The 18,064-nt window shown below is 40.6% G+C and overlaps 1 pseudogene; it reads right to left on the bottom strand.

The window, feature by feature from the left end:
* Positions 1 to 15,581: 15,581 nt before the first annotated feature.
* Positions 15,582 to 15,826, bottom strand: LOC123834586 (dynein light chain 1, cytoplasmic-like; annotated as a pseudogene).
* Positions 15,827 to 18,064: the final 2,238 nt, after the last annotated feature.

Below are 18,064 nucleotides of genomic sequence, written 5' to 3'. Positions count from 1 at the left end.
AATCTGAGTACGGTTCTGTCAACAAGGTTTGAACAAGTCCCTGTGTTTTAATATGACGGTCTTTGTTCAAGAACACAGCCCCAAATGATCTCCTGCCCCCTCCCCTCCCCCCTCCCCCTCCCTCCCTGTCTTTTCTTTTCCCTTTCCCTCTCGTCTCTCTCCCTACCTCCCTCACACACGCACGCACGCATCACACACACAGATGTATTTTTTTATCACCCTAAATCTGCCAGTCCATGACACGTCACACTGGCCCATCCTAATTGTTGTGCACAGCTTTCTGTCTCCTCCCACAGGACTGCAGGGTCTATCTGTCTGCAGGCAAAAATCTAAAGAACAGTAAGGAGAACCGTGGATCATTCATTACCAATGAAAACTTCAATTCTCCTCTTGCCTTTTCTTTCTGACATATCCTTCTTGAACTCTTCCCTGCTCAGAAGGCGCAGGAAACCGCAAGGCACAATTCTCCTTCACCATGCTTTGCACACAGAGCCGTGTGGGTGGGAAAGAACATTTCTTACTGAGAAAACTTTCCCTTGTCAGTAAGTGCATGATAATAGCACCTGCCTATTAAACAACACTCCCTTTCTGAAACTTTTATTCTACCTACAGATCATATTTTTGGATGAAAGTTTTGCTATTGAAGTAGCTGCCAGGATGTTACAGGCCAGTGTGATTGCAATTTACAGTATTTCATAAATCACTGCAAGATTGAAAACGCTTGTGACAAAGGCGGCTTTAAATTGACATCCTGTCTTTTTATGGGCATTAAAAAAGTTGAACCCATGACATACTTCACAGACGCATCCCCCTTCCTCAGCCAAAACGTCCCCACCTGGCACAGCCCTGGAGCTGTGACAGCGGAAGGAGGGAGAAAGAGATGTGCGGGAGCAAGCTACAGCTCTCCAGAGCATGCTCTGTAAGAGGGGAAAATGCAAACAGTACAAATGTGATATCCAGCATTTAGAACTTCTTAAAAGACAGGATCCTTGATCTAGCCCCTACCAGCAGCATCCATCTGTGAATTTCATCAGCCCCAATGAATCCCTACAACCCCACAAAATTTAAAGGAAGAGAAAATTAGATCAATTCTCCTTAAAAGAACCAAGAAATTTGCAATTTCCTTAATGGAACGCGCAAGGTCAAGCAAGGAGTGAATTGGGAACCTCGTGAGAAAATGATCAGTGCCCACTTTCTATTTTCCCTAGGCCATGGTTTCTCACTTTTGGCCACACATTAGAATCATCTGAGGTGCTGTTAAATTACCCCACTTTAGACCAATACAATCACACTTCTGGGGGTACAGCCCAGGTCTAAAAGTTCCCCAGGTGACTATAGTATGCAGCCAGTTCTGAGAATCACTGGCCCCAAACCAAAAAGGCAAGTGACACAAAGGAGTGACAGGCAAGGTGTCACAAACCAGGGAAACTAGAAACCACACGCGTGGGTATGAATTCAATGAGTGCTGTCGCTCAGCTCGAGCCAGTTGTTGCCATGAAGGAATCGGAGCCCACTGTTGTCAGATTTTCAGACTTATATCAGAAATCTGGATATTTTTATCACGAAATCTGACTTTCCACGGTTGAAAAATAACTCAATAGATAATACTATGCCACCTAAACAAAATATATCTTGGAACTACAAGTTAGCAACCTCTGCCCTAGATATGCTGATTTACACATCAAAATTTTCCATAAATAAAAAGACTTCACAACCGCCAACATAAGTGGCCAGGACGATTCTCTCAAGGCCAAAGGCAAGCTTAGTGGAGGAGAATTCCAATGGAACCCAGTTATACTGACCCAAGATATATAAATGTCAGCAACAAACATGGGAGCCATGGTTATCAGATGGCCCTCCTATTTTTCTGTTTTGAATTAAGTCTCCTCAAGTGAAAGGAAGAGAAGCAGCAGTTCTGCTGACCAGGGTGAAGGACCTGGCTTCCCCACAATGCTCTGGGGCCGTTCCCGTCACTGTCTGGTGGGACTCAGAAGCTCAGTCCCATTAACCCCAGACCTTCACTCGGCCAGCCGACGACGGCTGAAGCTAGTCTTTTATCCGCTTTTTCAGTGTTTGCTGACACAAGAGTCTGGGAAGTGAGAGAGGAAAGGAAAGGAGGACAGGCATCGGTCGTTCACCAGCTCTTCTAGCATGAAAGCAGTGACTAACACTAATTACGCCTCTCAGACCTCTGTTTGAGCAGACCTATTTTCTCTGTGAATTAATGCAGAGTGACCTACTTTTCTACATATTATTTATTATTTGGGCTGTTATTTTACCGATTTTGAGATCGTTTTGTTACAAAGGAATGGAAAAATCTAATACAATAAAACTCTTCTCATTGAAAATAATAAAGCCACATCACGAAATACAAATTTATATTTTTCCTTATAAAAAGATAGCATCTGTGGACTTCATTTCAGTTGTGGGAATTAGCTGAAGGTTGTTTCAGTGGATTAATAAAAACAAAAACAAATATAAATACATTAATGTTTAGACATAAAACCTAAGATAAAATAATAGATTGCTTTTCTTTTTAAAACTTGTTTGCTTATAATATTCTAGAGATATTTATTTCATGAAGGAGCACAATGTTAGTCTAACAGGACTATATATATTGTCTATTTATATTCCTCCTGTCCCATTTTTCATGTGCATTATATCATCTGATTTTATTATGCTTCATATTTTATTTATTCACTTACGAGGCCCTGGGATTTTATTTCTTGAAATCTTAGCAGAATGTTTACTAAAAAAACAGATAATTAAAAATAAAACCACACAGCTCACATGCACATTTTGTTTTATATGCAATTATAAATGTATTTTCAAGGCAATTTCAATGTCCAATTTCCACGAAGCATTTCCTTCTCCCCGTGCAGCACATACTCTAAGGAAATCTTAAAAAGAGGCTGTTTGCATAACTTTGGTAATTGCAAGCCTCAGAGATTCCACCTACCCAGGGATGCACAGGAATGATTTGCATTCTGGTAATGGAAATAACAGTATCTTTGAGGCAAGTGGGTTTCCCAGAAAAATATAATTGTCAAGGGATGTTGGAAGAGGGTGGTTTAGAAAGAGGTAGGGATTACTGGGATACAGAACATGGCCTGAAGGAGCTTTCATAATCACATTATGGCAGCCATCTTGCTTTCTCAAATGGTCTCCCACTGACCTGCCAGGAGCATGATGTGCATTGATTATCAATGCCATGTAGCTACATGGTGATGTGCTCACCACACAAATATAGAAAGCAGTGGGTGTCATTACCGCCAAGCTGCCCTGCCCTCGACCTTGCCACCTGCTATGAAAAAAACTGCAGCAAGTCTTCCCCAGTATGCCATTGTCTCCCCTATGAAGCCATTTGGAATGTGGAGCATGGGAGTCATACCTATAGTGGTGTGCCTTGCAATCTTCCCCCACCCTGTAGATTTTCCTGTGCTGGGAGGGAGAGATGAAGCAAAATGCAGAAACTTCATGAAAAAGGAAAATGTTTCAATCCATGTAACTTCCACCCCACACTAAGAAATTGGATGAGCTCAGACCCCACTGGCCTTTACCCAGCTCTTTCTTCCTTTCTCACCCCCTATTGAATAAATTAAAGTGATTCATGTTTGTCTTTCCATAGTCAACTCAAGGGTCATTGCCTCCAGGAAGCTCTCCTGGCTAGGCCTCCTCATACTCTCCTGACACCTGCTGTGCCCCAATGTGTCATCCCCATCGCATGATACCACAACACCAGTGTAGGGACTTGACTTGCCCAGTAGGCTGACTTCCTTGAGGGCAGTGACTGGGGCTCAACATTTCTGTGGCCCCAGTGCTTAGCCTAGAGTCTGACATACCTGAAAAAGTGCTCAGCAAATAGTAGTGTCTTGTTCACAAAAACAGCCTATCACTTACGCAGCATCTTAGCCCAATTAAGGTTGTACTCATTTGCCCAACAAACATTTACTGGTCACCTGCCTGTGGCAAGACTGGGCTAAATAATTGAACATACACGATTTTTTTTTAAGATTTTTATTTATTTTTTTGACAGAGAGAGACAGAGAGAGAGGGAACAGAAGCGGGGGGGAGGGGGTAGGAGAGGGAGAAGCAGGCTTCCCGGGGAGCAGGGAGCCCGATGCGGGGCTCGATCCCAGGACCCTGGGACCATGACCTGAGCCGAAGGCAGACGCTTAATGACTGAGCCACCCAGGCACCCCTGAATATACATGATTTAATGTAAAACTCATAGCCATCTTTCAAGAACTGTATTTTTACTCATAATTTACAGGTAAGTAAACACTCAAGATACATTTATTTAACCAAGATCGCACAGGCAGTAAATGACAGTGTTTGGATTTAATCCAAGGTATGTTTGACTTGAAAACCTGTTTTTCCTTTATCTCAATGCTAGTTAAAGCAAAAGAGTTCTCTATATGTTACCATTAGAGAAAATAAACTTAAATCTATGAACATAGCCTTCTCACCACCACCATTCTCTCTCTCCCTGTCTCTCCTACAAAGTTAACAACTTCATATGTTTGGAAGACAACTGCCCAGAAAACAAAGTCAACATCGCCACTTGAACTAAAAGTATTAAATATCCCACCAACTGTTTAGTGTTCATATAGTTTTATTTTGTCAGAAATACAGTATGTGGGGCGCCTGGGTGGCTCAGTCGTTAAGCATCTGCCTTCGGCTCAGGTCATGATCCCAGGGTCCTGGGATCAAGCCCCACATCAGGCTCTCTGCTCTGCGGGGAGCCTGCTTCTCCCTCTCCCACTCCCCCTGCTTATGTTCCCTCTCTCGCTGTGTCTCTCTGTCAAATAAATAAATAAATAAATCTTTAAAAAAAAAAAAAAAGAAATACAGTATGTGTTGCCATAAATTTGCTCACATATGAAACATAATTATGCTGTTTACCAACATCACAAACTACTGCCTTACACATCCCAGCAAGCCCCTAGCAAGCAAGAATCTGTGACCTAAAGGACATGTTACTAGTTACGAGCTTATTAACTGAAGGACATGTTACTAGTTATGAGCTTATCAACTGAAGCTCCAATATTTAAATCTACCTCTAAAAAATAATAATGAAAACACAAATATTTTTTAAAATATAAAATGAAAAAAAAAAAAATAGGATGGAGCCAGTTCCCTAGCTAAGGACCTTGATGCCTGTGCTGGGGATGGGGCAGGGAGGGGGCCTGGTCCAGCCCAAACTTCAAACTTGTCTCTGGTTTTGTGTAGACTACACCCTTAAGTCCCACTGCAAACAGCCATCAGCCTGATTTATTCAAGTTAAAAAAACAAAAACAAAAAACAAAAAAAACTTCATGTTTGCAAGGCTAAGTGCAAGAAGATGTAACAATCCATTTGTAAGGCCAGCGAGAGCTGCCATAAGTAAACCCAGGAGACTTTTCACATCAGAATGCTGTCACTACCACGATCAACTGATGGGACCAGATTGAGGAGGGTTTTTAGTGTTCAGAGAAGATGTCCTTCCCTCTCACAGGAACAGGTGCTGCTGCGCTTTTCCAATGACCCCAAATGGACGAAAACAAAGAAGTTAGTAAGCAGCATCTGTAGATGCCAAGCACTTGGCCAGATGGTCCTTCTTTATGTCTGGAGGAAAACGAGTCCTACAAAGAAGGGATGTAGGAAAGTTGTAGAGCCAAGAACCAAGGGAACCATGGCGCATTCTTACAGAAGGGAAAATTGAGAGACCAAAGAACATGCTCTCTGTGGCAAGAGGTAAGGTTAAGGTGGCAATAGCAACAAGTACTCATTTTATCATACATCTGACTCCCCACTGGATCCTCAGTATCTTGAAGGTAGGAACTATGTCTTCTTCATGTCCCCAGCAGAGTATGTGACTATTAGCAAACATTAAACAAATGAAGAGATGAATGCTTCTTTCATGCTCTCCTGGATTTTTGCCTTCTTTTATTTTTTAAGATTTATTTATTTATTTTAGAAAGAGAGAGAGCCGGGGGGGAGTGGGGGGCAGAGGGAGAGAATCTTTAAGCAGGCTCCCTGCTGAGCATGGAGTCCGATGTGGGACTCGATCCTACAACCCACGAGATCAGGACCTGAGCCAAAACCAAGAATCGGACACTTAACCCACTGAGCCACCCAATATTTGCCTTCTTTTTAATGCTTCTCTTCTCTGCTTACTGACCTGTGCCTCCTTATGAAGTCATCTTTATGAGTGGGACAAGAAACCATGAAGACAACTGTCTGAAGCACTACCTATCACTCATCCTTGTTGCCAATTCCCAGAGCAATTAGAAGAATATAATTATAAATGTCCAAAAATCTCTGAAATATTTCAAGCATCAGACATTCACTAATATTAGTAGCACATTTATTTAATTCCAAGCATCTTTCTGTGTTTGATAGATTGTAAGGAGGAATTTATATGAAATGAGACAGGGTACTTTATCCCCTATTAAAATGAATATAAATAGCTTATGAATGATGGTTCACTATAACAATTTGCATAACAAATGCACTTCACAAGGAACTGTAGAACAGGCACCTAGTGTTCTAAACTCGTGAATATTTGAGGTAATTAAAAAGAGCACAGAATGTAAATAGAAGGAAGGGGAGAAATAAATACTTCTGCAAAAGCTTGTCTGTAAACAAAATACTTAGAGTTGCTTTTGTGTTTTTCTGCTTTTTAATTCTTTAGCATGTTGTGATTTAAAAAATAATTATATAATACCTATATCTATCTAGATATAGATGTATGTCTGCCTGAAGTTTTAAAGCAATCTGTAAAAGAAACTGATAGCCAGCAGACCATATTTGAACAGGTTATTTAGTATTCTGGTCCTAATGGGTTCAGAACCTCAAGTGGAATACTCTGATCACACATGTTAATTTCATCCCTCCAATGAGATCTGGCGATGCTTAACTCACATGTTCTTGCAAATTGCTGGAAATGCAACATTCCCATGAAACAAAGTGACAGCTATGAAATTAAGTAGTGTAAACCAAAGACTCCAACAGCTACTTTAAACAAACACACCTCCAGCAGATTTCTCTGCCCCCACTCATGCAAATGGAATAGAGTCTTGTCTAAACAGCACCTCACAACTCTCTACATTCAATATTAGAAAATAACACAAATCTCTGGCTTTGTTTTACTATCTTTTCAGGGCCTTCTTTCCTTTCTTCCAGGAAAGTAGGGGATCAGGAACACGAGACTGGGGAAAGCCTTCCCCAGTCTACACACTGGTCCAATAACCAAAGAGTCATTGGTCAGATTAGGGTAAATCAGATATGAGCTAGCTATGGGTTTTAATCACAACTTAGAACTCAAAAAAATTATTGAAGAAAATGTATTGTGTGTCATTTCTAAATTATTAACTGAACTGATTATTTTAATAAGTAGAGTCCTTCAATTAAATAAAACAAATAGGTGTGATTTTAGTTTTGACCACCAATCCCTTCTCAGACAGAAAGATAAATTCTTCCTAAACAGGGATCGCTGGGCCAGTGTCTCTATTTTGTTTTTAGCTGCTTTTTGCACATCACTGAAAACTTGGGGGCTCCCTCCTGGATACACTCTCTGTCTGGGCTTTGTTGCCCTGGTTGGAAATCCTTACCAGCACTTACCCTTTCTCCTCTCCACCCTGCCTGCCCTGTTACATTGTAGCCTTCATGTGGTATCCTTGGCTACTGCTACCATTCTGCTCTGCTGGTTTCCACCAGGTCACACTTACTTGCTTTTTGCTGGTTGCATTCACTTTCCACATGCTGTCCACGTCTGCCCGAAGTCTGAACATCACTTCTCTCAAGACACCCAGGCAGATGGGGCCTCCAGAATTTTATAGAAAAGAGGCTTAAAGGTGGTAGTCTGCTTTGAACTTGAAGATGCATTTGCACTAGATATGTATCAAAGAAGGGGAGCTGATATATATTATGAGGGTTACCCTACAATCCCACAACCTCCCGGCTAAAATCTCCAGTGAATCTAACCCACCCAGCAAGCCACCTGCCCCCTGGCAGGCTGAAACCATCATTCATATCTTTCTTACATTCCCTATCCTAGTGATGGGAGAGGCTATTAACATCAGGGAATCTGGAGCTCAGGAATGAAAAAACCCTACTTTAACAAAGGGAAAGAATTAAACTTAAGCATAATATTTAACTCAGCAAACTTTCAAAATTCTTTGAATTCATTTGTATTCCCTCTGTATAGACTCAAACTTTCAGGGAGAGTACCTCAGCTGAGTCACCTGTAGAAGGCAAGTAAAAAAGAGAAGCTATTACGTTGAGTTTTCATGTGAGTCAAATGAGAGAACACATGGAAAGTAGACCTAGGACAGTTTTCTAGCAGAGAGTAAACAGTCAAGAACTTATTTTTATTCTATTAAAATGCAATCTAGTCATTTCATTTCTCCCACATTTATAAAATGTATTTATAAATACATTATACATATTACACATTATATTATATATATTATATTATATTATATTATATTATATTATATTATATTATATTATATTATATTAATTATACATAAAACCCCTATTAGGAGTTTTGTTGAAGTCAAATCCACGCAAAGCATAATAAAATTCTTTCTTGAAGGAGTAGGCAGCATTGCAGTAAGAATTTAACCCTTCCTCTGTCATCTGCGGTTTTGAGAGCAATAACTTATTTTTACCATGTGAAACCAATAGCCATTATCATGTGTTCCCAATGAGACCACCATGATACCCAAAGCTTCCATGTTTCCTGGAAGAAATTGCATCTCAAATCTCAGTCAGTCATGCTGTAAACATAGGAGTAGGAAGAAGACATAAGACAATGCTGAAAAAAAAAATACTTCAACGATGTTTGTTTTGAAATGGTTTTATTGCAAAATAAAAGGCATAATTCCCTCATTCTACCTGCTTTCTGGTGGTAAGGCAGGAATGGCACTGATTTTCAGATTTTTCTTTCTGTGATCACTATACACTGGCAGCAAATTTTTTTAAAGCCACCTTTATGTACTGCTCATACTCACATTACATCCAGAGGCTTCAGAATTTTAGCTATATGAAAGCCACTGCCCAGGATCCAGCAGACAGGCATTAAAGTTGACATTTGCAAACATCATTTTTTCACTCCCAGTTCACAGGCATTTTGACAAGAAGAAAATTCAAACCTTCACTCATTCTAGGGCAAACATTCTGAAACCAAATGATTTACATGGTAATGGGCAAAGGTTAGCTTTACCTATTTCATAGCTTCTTACCAGCTTCAGTCAGACCTCTGAAGTGTAACTACAGAAATCCTCGGTCTTTCTATATCCCCTGTGAATATATATGAAATAGGCATTTTCGTGATAACCTTTGAGGTCATGAGGTTGGGTTTCTGTACATGAGACCACTTACCTAAAAATGTATAGATACAGTAGAAATCCTTTTAAGTGTAAGAGTTTGGAAAAATGACCTACTATGCAAATAATGCCTTGAATGTTCTTTGATATAAATTTTTATACGTATTTAATATAACTTACATCTTCTGCCATTGAAAACTGCGGTACAACATTTCAATTGAGCACACACACACACACAAAAAAAACCCACTCAAATCCCAGAATGGCCAAGTGGAGAGCATACTCAAATAGCACCTTTGGATAGAGAGATGGAATTGTAAAAATGAAAAACCTATCTCTAAGAAAACTATTAAGGTGACTTTGGGGAGAATTTTAAAAAGAGAGAAAGATTATATTTAAGCTCATTTTCTATTTGTCAGATCAGAATATCTTCAGAATGTTTACATTTGCTAAGGGAAGCTGTTTATTGTTAAAGCTCATAATTCTGGTTTCATGGATATGGAAATGTCCCTGTTAGTCCAAAAGTCTCAACATCAATATTGCAATATCCCAACATACCTCCAACACCTCTAGGAGATGTTGCTAATTCACCCAGGCAAAATGAATTTGAGTTTACACTTTTAGACATGACGCTGTGAGGAAAATGACCTTAGATGAAATTCATTGCTTCAAAAGAGAAATTCTCAAGAAATCAACCCCAAGATAGATGACATCTGAGAACAATTGTGTTCATTGATACAAATACACCAAGACCTCACTTACAACTCCTGGAGACTGGTCTATGCCTTTCCTTGCTTTTCTCAGGCACAAGCTTAAACAACTTAAGGAAACTGCAATACAATAGTTTATCCCCTATTTCTATTTTTTACAGACCAAGAGCTGTAACAAGAAAAGTTCTTACCCCATGGTGCTTCAGTTGGAATACATTTACAAAATTAACTTTGAAAAAAATTGGAGTTGATTAGTTACATTAGATATTCTGTCAACAAATCCAACTCATCCTAATCAATCATAATTAACACTGATGTTTGATGAGAGGTACAAGTAAGAGTAGTGAGTTGATGTGCTGAGATGCCCCTCTAGGGAACTGGGTAAAGCGTCTCATTATCTTCCACTTGAAAAAGAAGTGTGTTTGCTGCTTTGGTCAAATTGGCAAAAGAAATATATGCCCAACCTCTCATGGATATAGGAATATTTGGTACACAATGAGCAAATGTAACAAGGTTTTCGTTTTCTCAAGGAACAGCGTGTAAATGTCAAATGCCAAAGTCAAATGCCAGCTAACCCATGCTTTCCATTATAGTGCTTCAGTCCAAGATTGTTATAGACTATCTCCCAGCAAGTGTAGCAATAATTAAATTAGCATCCTTGGAAGGCCTAGAATAACCCCCTAGATCACAGAGGTGGAGCTGGTCATTGTATTACCCCAGACATATCCTAATAACCCCAGCTTGGCAAGGAAGGAGTTTCTAGAATGATTTGCTCCTCATCAGCATGCAACAAGACCGTCTAAGCAGACTGGATTCCCTGTAACTTGTTTCCCGCCAAGAAAGAGTGCTGCCTTCTATATAACTCAGATTCATCAAAGCTTTACAAAACAGAATTTTTTTTACCACTGAATTCCTTGCAGTTCTGCTAGACATAAAGGAGAGAAACAGGACAGTATCTGGGGTTTCATCAGAGCTTAAAGATGTTCCTCCCGCCCCTTCCTGCCTCCCCCAGAATGGAGTTCTCTCTCACTTGGATTTCCTGTCCTTCTTTTGAAACTGCTTGGTTCTCATCTGCTTGCTCTTTCATTCTAACTTGCCTTCCTCTACTTCGTCACTGTCCACTTACTGGTTAACCACTGGTTTTCCCACCTCTTTGCTCTGCTTGCCTTTCTCCTCCCTCAACCTCCCCCAACCCTGATCCAAACTCTCTTTCTTCCTCCTTGAAGTCTTCTCTGGAACATTTGAGGGAGCTGATCATCCATGTTTTCCCCATGGTACCAGCAACACTAATTCTCTGAACTTTTCAGTCAACCTCTTCGGCTTATCTTCCTCTTCCTCTCAAACACAGATTCATCCCCAATGTGTCCCTGAGGCTCTTTATCTTCCTTTCACAGTTCTCTCCACTCACAATCCCTTCTATTACTACAAGTGACTATTGAAATCAAATCTCATTTGCATACTCCCTCAGGTCCCTGGTAGAGTACAAACAATAACATCCAGAAGAATGTATTTTGTTTTACCGTAACTAATATTAAAACATATTCTCATAGTAAAACAAATATAAATATCAGTTTGTACACTTAAGATTTTTTTCATTTAACTGAGTATTTGTCAAGCTCGGTTGCAAAGCGAAGTTAAAAATACACATATGTGTTGAAAAATAAAATGTAAAATTAAAATAAATTTTCTGAGGAAGCATAAACTCTCTGAGAAAAGTTGCTTCATATGCCCTAATTCTTCTCTCCCCAAACAACTATAGTTGGGCCCTCACATACTCTTGTTTCGCATTTTCCGTACCTTCATGGACACTTCCATATGGCTCTCTCACAAGACCTTCACACTCCATATTGAAAACTGAATTCTCATCCCCTCCCAAGCCTGCTTCTCTTCCTAGGGATCCTATCTGTATGAGCAGCACCACCAGTCTGATGGTGACCCAGTCTCAAACTTGATAGTATCGGAATTCCTTTCTCTTCTTGCCTGCTCACAGCCAAGCCTGCACGTTTATGACCATCTTTTCATCAATTTTCTTATCTCCATTCCTACCCTTACTATCCTTCTTCTAGCTCCTACTTCTCTTTGCCTCAAGCACTGCAACAGTATCCTAAACGATCTTTCTCTTTTTTGCCACCCACAGGTATAATACATGCCTCCTCCATATTGATCATTTCCACTCTCAAAAGCTTCCTGAGATTCCCAACATCTATTGAATAAAGATGGAACCCCCTAGGCTGGCCTACAAAGTCTTCCCCAGTCTGGTCATAGCTTATCTTACCTTTTCCTACGTTTATTCCCCAAAGGTGTTATATTCCCACAAAAACATTTTACTTGAGCTTTACGCCAACATTAGCATTTTTTCCGTATATCTGGGGGGAAAAAAACCAAAGTGAGGGTTAAACACTTAACTACAGGAACATTTCAATAAACAAAGTTTGGTTCTTAAACCCATCATGCCCCTTTTATCCAAGAGGGGTGCACTCCATCAGAGTGATGACATGTGTTAAACAGGGCATATCAGCTGCTGCAGAAGCAGAGAGGTTTAATTTCGCTTTAACTGTTACCCTCTTCCCGTGTACCGCACTGCTGCCTGTCCCTTGGGCCTATTGGATTTCCATGTATGTGTATTTCCTTGCTTCTGTGTGATCTCAGCAGGAATAAATGAACATAAGATATTAAAATGTAATTTGTTCAGATCTTTGCCTTTAGGGTGAGCACTAAGATGCTGCCATCAGCCAGAAAATTTGTGATCTAATTTGGAAGCAGTGAGCCATGCTGTCTTCTTTCAGACACTTCAGAAAGCTGCACTGAGTTCCCACTTTCCCATGGTTTTGTGAAAACTTTTCTTTCAAGCTATAAACAATGTTGATTTTTTTTTTTTTTCTCCACCTTACCATTCCAAGAAAGAGGAAAGGCAGGGAGTAGGAATTATACTCTTTAGCTGTCACTCTATTGAAATACCATGTTGCACAAGGAACGCACCTTAATCTCTCGGATTCTGCTCTATCAAAAACTCTCCCAACTTACCCACTTTTTACCAAGACATTTGGGAGGAAGCCTGTCCCTAGCCCTTGCAGACAGATTCCTGGGATCGGCACCGAACTGGCTTACACAAAGACTCTAAATTGACAGTTCTCATATCCTCTGAAAGAACTTTCTTACCCACGTAGCATTAGGTTGAAATCTTCAATACTATCACTAAACCAAGATCAAAGAAAGGTTTTTGTTTTTCTGTAGGAAATTTAGTTCCTCTCCCATCTTAGCCCTCTTAAAGACAGGTTGTTATTACTAGTTCATTGGTTTCTGCATTTTTTAAAAGATTTTATTTATTTATTTGAGAGAGAGAGAGAGCACGAACGGGGGTGGGGGGCGGTGGTAAAAGGAGAGGGGAGAAGCAGGCTCCTGGCACAGTGGAGAGCCCAATGCGGGGCTCGAACCCAGGACCCTGAGATCATAACCAGTGCTGAAGGCAGATACTTAACCGACTGAGCCACCCAAGAGCCCCGATTTCTGCATCTTTTAATTTAGTTTCTCAGCAAAAGAAAAGCATTTGTGGGGCTGTAAAAAATACCAGGTGCAAATTCTGGACTTTTTTAACTCTAAGGTTTAGTTAAGAAAGAAGTGAAAAGCACTGGACATGATTTCATTTAGAAGAACTCAGCATAGTGAGCAGTTGGATTAAATCCAATTTCAGAAAGAACCAGAAGCTACAGACAGATGAGCTGCGGAACTTCACAGACAGGATCTGAGAAGAGAGACTCAGAGCCCTTTTGGGGATTGAAGGATCCTCACACCCTCCTGCTGTCCTCCAAGAAAAAAGGTAAAGAATAGGTTTTAACTTCACAAATGAAATTTAATTCAGAAAGAGGCTAGTAGATTAATAGGCACATACAGAGAGGGAAAGAGTAAACAAACACTAACGTCTCCACACTAACTTCAGGGTAATACAATAGCAAAATGCTAGGCTAGCAGTTGAAAATCATGGCTGTTGGTATCTTCTTTACAAAAGTCTAGCAACTTCCTGAAACACAACTTTTTCACAATTAGATCTAGCAGAGAAAGCACTAGAATCCTCAGGTCTTCAGCATAAAAGTAACTGAGTCACACATTCATTGGCTTCTGTAGACATCAGCAAGATGTTTTTTATGAAGACTAATTGACTGATAGCTTCTTAACGCAACAACAAGGGACTGGAGGCTTTTAAAATAAGATGTTGCCTGGCAATTCAGACAGTAAATCTGACAGAAAGCAAATAACATTCTCAGCAAATGCAGTAGGCTTATAGACTAGCAAGCATGTGAGAGAGCAAAAGGGAGCATCTAAGGGCCCAGTGGCTGCACCTTTAAACAATGATAGTAAAGACATTGTCAGACATAGACACGCCCTTTAAAATTCTGCTCACCGCTCCATCTCATGTTTCTTCCAACACTGGGTCTCACTCACTCACTGCAAAGAGCAGTGTGGTTTGAAGGACAGAATGATGCCCCTGTGCTATACATTTACCTGTTCTAACCCCTCGATCTAATTTTGAAGAAAAATGATAAGGATCATGGTAGGGACAGAGTAGGCCTTTAATCACAGCCCAGAATGTGCATGTCTTTTCTTTCTAAATGCAGCATATTATAATGTTCTCCTTCCTGTAAGGTAGCAAAGATTCAGTGCAAATTATGAGAACAACTTTGCAAGCTTGATTAAAAGGCATATCAATTTCTAGGCATGAGTTTTATTTTTCAATCGCATTTTCCTCTGTGAAAACCTTTATTAGATTCTCAGCTCTAAGTGTGTTCTGACCATATAATTTAACAGAATGCTGCACTTCCATAAGCCTATTTTCATCATGCAGTCGATTGTTCATCATGAATATAAATATAATCCATAGGCTCCAACAAAATAGGCTACACTCTTAGGACTGCCTTAAAATAAAAGTTGTATAAATTGTCACTGAGAGTGACACAGCCACATTACCTGTATTTCAAATTGTACTGATTAAGTCTTTCATATACCCAACCCATTCGACAGAGATAATTAGATAGCATAGGAAGCTCTAGCATTATAAAATCAAAGAACGTTAAGTCTCATTTTAAGCTCTAAGTGTCAATCAGGCTCCTCTCTCTAATGTTTATAAGCCATGACTGCCACCTACTGGCAAGCGTTGGAGATTGCAACGTCTGACCGAAAGCCACCGACTTCATCTTAACAATCTAACCATGGCAGGATTTTCCCCTAGAGTCGAAAGGCACCAGTTTCTGTTGTTTTGTTTTGCTTCTCCAAGAGATTTTTTTTTTTTCTTTTTTGAAAGGAACGGGTTTTGAGGAGAAAAAACAAGAGGCAGAGAGGCATGGAATAGAAAACAAATACAAATGGAAGCTGTTTTGCTAATTTTTCTATAAACACCATAAATTCGTACGGAGAATGCCCTGTACAAAACAACACAATAAAGGTTCAAAAATCAAGGCGTTCCCTTAGATGAGGCCGAAGACATCAGTCTCTAGTATTTGAATGGTAGACTTTAGTCCTTGTTTTTGGACCGATCCCTGGGTGTGTGACACAGTCCTTGCCTTTAACCAGGTTGGAACAGAAGCATGGCCACCTGGCCCAGGTGAATGTAGATGAAGTGTTTGGTTCCGTGTGTCACGTGACTACTGCAGTTCCTCCACACGATGCAGCGACAGCTCAAACTCCTGAATATGGGCCGCAGTGGCCTTCTCTATATTTCTCCAACACCTGGGTAATACACTCCACCAAGTCCCGTTGCATTTTCTTGGGCATATGGCCATTTTTGATCCCAGCTTTTTGATGGCACATGGCTAACTTGGGGCGGGAGCGGGGCTGGTCAACTGAACCAGTCTCCTATGGGAGCGGCTGGCGATGCTCAGACTCCACAGGTGTAGCCATCCCTACCAAAGCCGTGGCCCATCTCTGAAATGCACCAGTTTCTTGTTAGCTGTATACCTTGACCCACTAGATGTTAATATTTTTGTAAAGAGGTCACACAGAAAGAGTTCTGGCTCTCCTCATTACATTTTACATCGTGTATGCATTATATACACAAAAGTACCTATGTTTCTGCACTTGTTTTTTTAGTCCATCCTCTCCTACTAGAATGTAAGCTCTGCAACAGCACAACCTTATTTTATTTACTAATGTATTCTACTGGGCCTAGAACAGTGCCCGGCACTTAGCGAATATTCATTGCTTACTATGAATAAATTAGCAAAATGATAATGTTGTTTTAAGGCAATATAGTATATTGGCTGATAGCCCAGGTTTTAAAGAGAAATGCTCTTGGGGCGCCTGGGTGGCTCAGTTGGTTAAGCGACTGCCTTCAGCTCAGGTCATGATCCTGGAGTCCCTGGATCAAGTCCCGCATCGGGCTCCCTGCTCAGCGGGGAGTCTGCTTCTCCCTCTGACCCTCCCCCCTCTCATGTGCTCTCTCTCTCATTCTCTCTGTCTCAAATAAATAAAATCTTAAAAAAAAAAAAATTAAAGAGAAATGCTCATACGTTGAAATGGTGGCTCCCTTTTCTATCTTCTGTCTGTTAGATTTTTGTCATGTTTCTTAATTTGTGTAAGTCTCAGTTTGCCTGTCTACTAAATAGGGATGACAACACCACGGTAGCTAGAACAATTAAATGGGCAAATGTTTATATGTTATTTGGCACAAAGTGTATAATAATTAATATTATGACATTATTATTAAGTCATATCACACAAACAAGAGATTTTTCAGAAATTTAATAAAGGCATTAAGGAGTTTTATCTTCACTGTGCATGCTAAGAGCTCTTCTTTCCCCATCATCCTTATCAACCCTGATCTACATCAGACCTACAAAATTCTCCACTTCCACCAAGAGCTTGTTCCAAGATGGTATCCATGAAGTTTTAGCATTCAGAGTCATAGACCCTTAGGGCTGCTAGGAGTTTCAGTGATATTTAAGAAGTCACTATTTTGGAAATCTCTAACCATGCTCTGAAGCACTTAAATAGTTCAGAACTCCTTGGAGAGTTTGTAAGTGTTTTAATTTACATTACAGCTGATACTGTATTTCATGACCTGCCAGGGAACCATTTTGTACGTACAGGAAAATATCTACCCATGAGCACTTCTGTTAGAATGTTAGGCAAGCGGGCGTCTGGGTGGCTCAGTTGGTTGGGCGACTGCCTTCGGCTCAGGTCGTGATCCTGGAGTCCCTGGATCGAGTCCCTGGATCGAGTCCTGCATCAAGTCCCACATCGGGCTCCCTGCTCGGCGGGGGGTCTGCTTCTCCCTCTGACCCTCCCCCCTCTCGTGCTCTCTCTCATTCTCTCTCTCGCAAATAAAAAAAAAAATTTTTTATAAAAAAAAAAGAACGTTAGGCAAGCAATAGATTTCAGCTTTAAGGAACTCTATCATCTCATGTCATGTGAGGTCCACAAGTGGGGGTGGAGTTGCTGATCCACAGCTGGACAATATCGTGGGGAGCCCGTGCTATTATCGTGTTTAGTCTGCTGTCTACAATGCTGTTTTGTCTCAAGGCTGGTTCCTTTTATGGCCTTAGGATGCTTCTAGTACAAGTCTGGGCCACATGGTATGCCCTTCACATTCAGTGGGAGAGAGAGAACGGTTCCCAGAAGGATCCTAGGAGGGGGAGAGGGATTTTCCCATAAAGCCCTGAAAAACCATTTCTCTTGGCTCATTGGTCAAAATCCTAAAACATATCCATTCTCAAACTGGCTGACTCCAAAATTAACTGGATTGGTTTTAAAGTCTTAGATCAATCATGTTCCTTCCCTGGAGCCAAACTGAGGCAGCTTCCTCTGAATCTCATGGGCTGCATGAAGGAGGAAAGTCGACCTGCACAAAAATCCAGGATTATTAGAAAGGAAAAAAGAGGCAGGGCAGGCAGCTAAAAGTTCCCACTCTAATGAGCACACAGATATATAGTGGTCTGGTCTGGGAACATAAATGTCAGTATGCTGGATTGTTCCTGGTTTTAAAAAAAAAAAAAATTCAGGGATTTTTTTTTTTTTAAGGTGACATTTTCTGGCAGTCCACATACAAAG

Source organism: Mirounga angustirostris, unplaced genomic scaffold (genome assembly GCF_029215605.1).
Source record: "Mirounga angustirostris isolate CCGP_5_RB_7025 unplaced genomic scaffold, mMirAng1.0.hap1 SCAF_1, whole genome shotgun sequence".
Classification (NCBI taxonomy): domain Eukaryota; kingdom Metazoa; phylum Chordata; class Mammalia; order Carnivora; family Phocidae; genus Mirounga; species Mirounga angustirostris.
The sequence above is the reverse complement of the archived record's forward strand: the minus strand, read 5'-3'. Positions and strand labels throughout refer to the sequence as shown.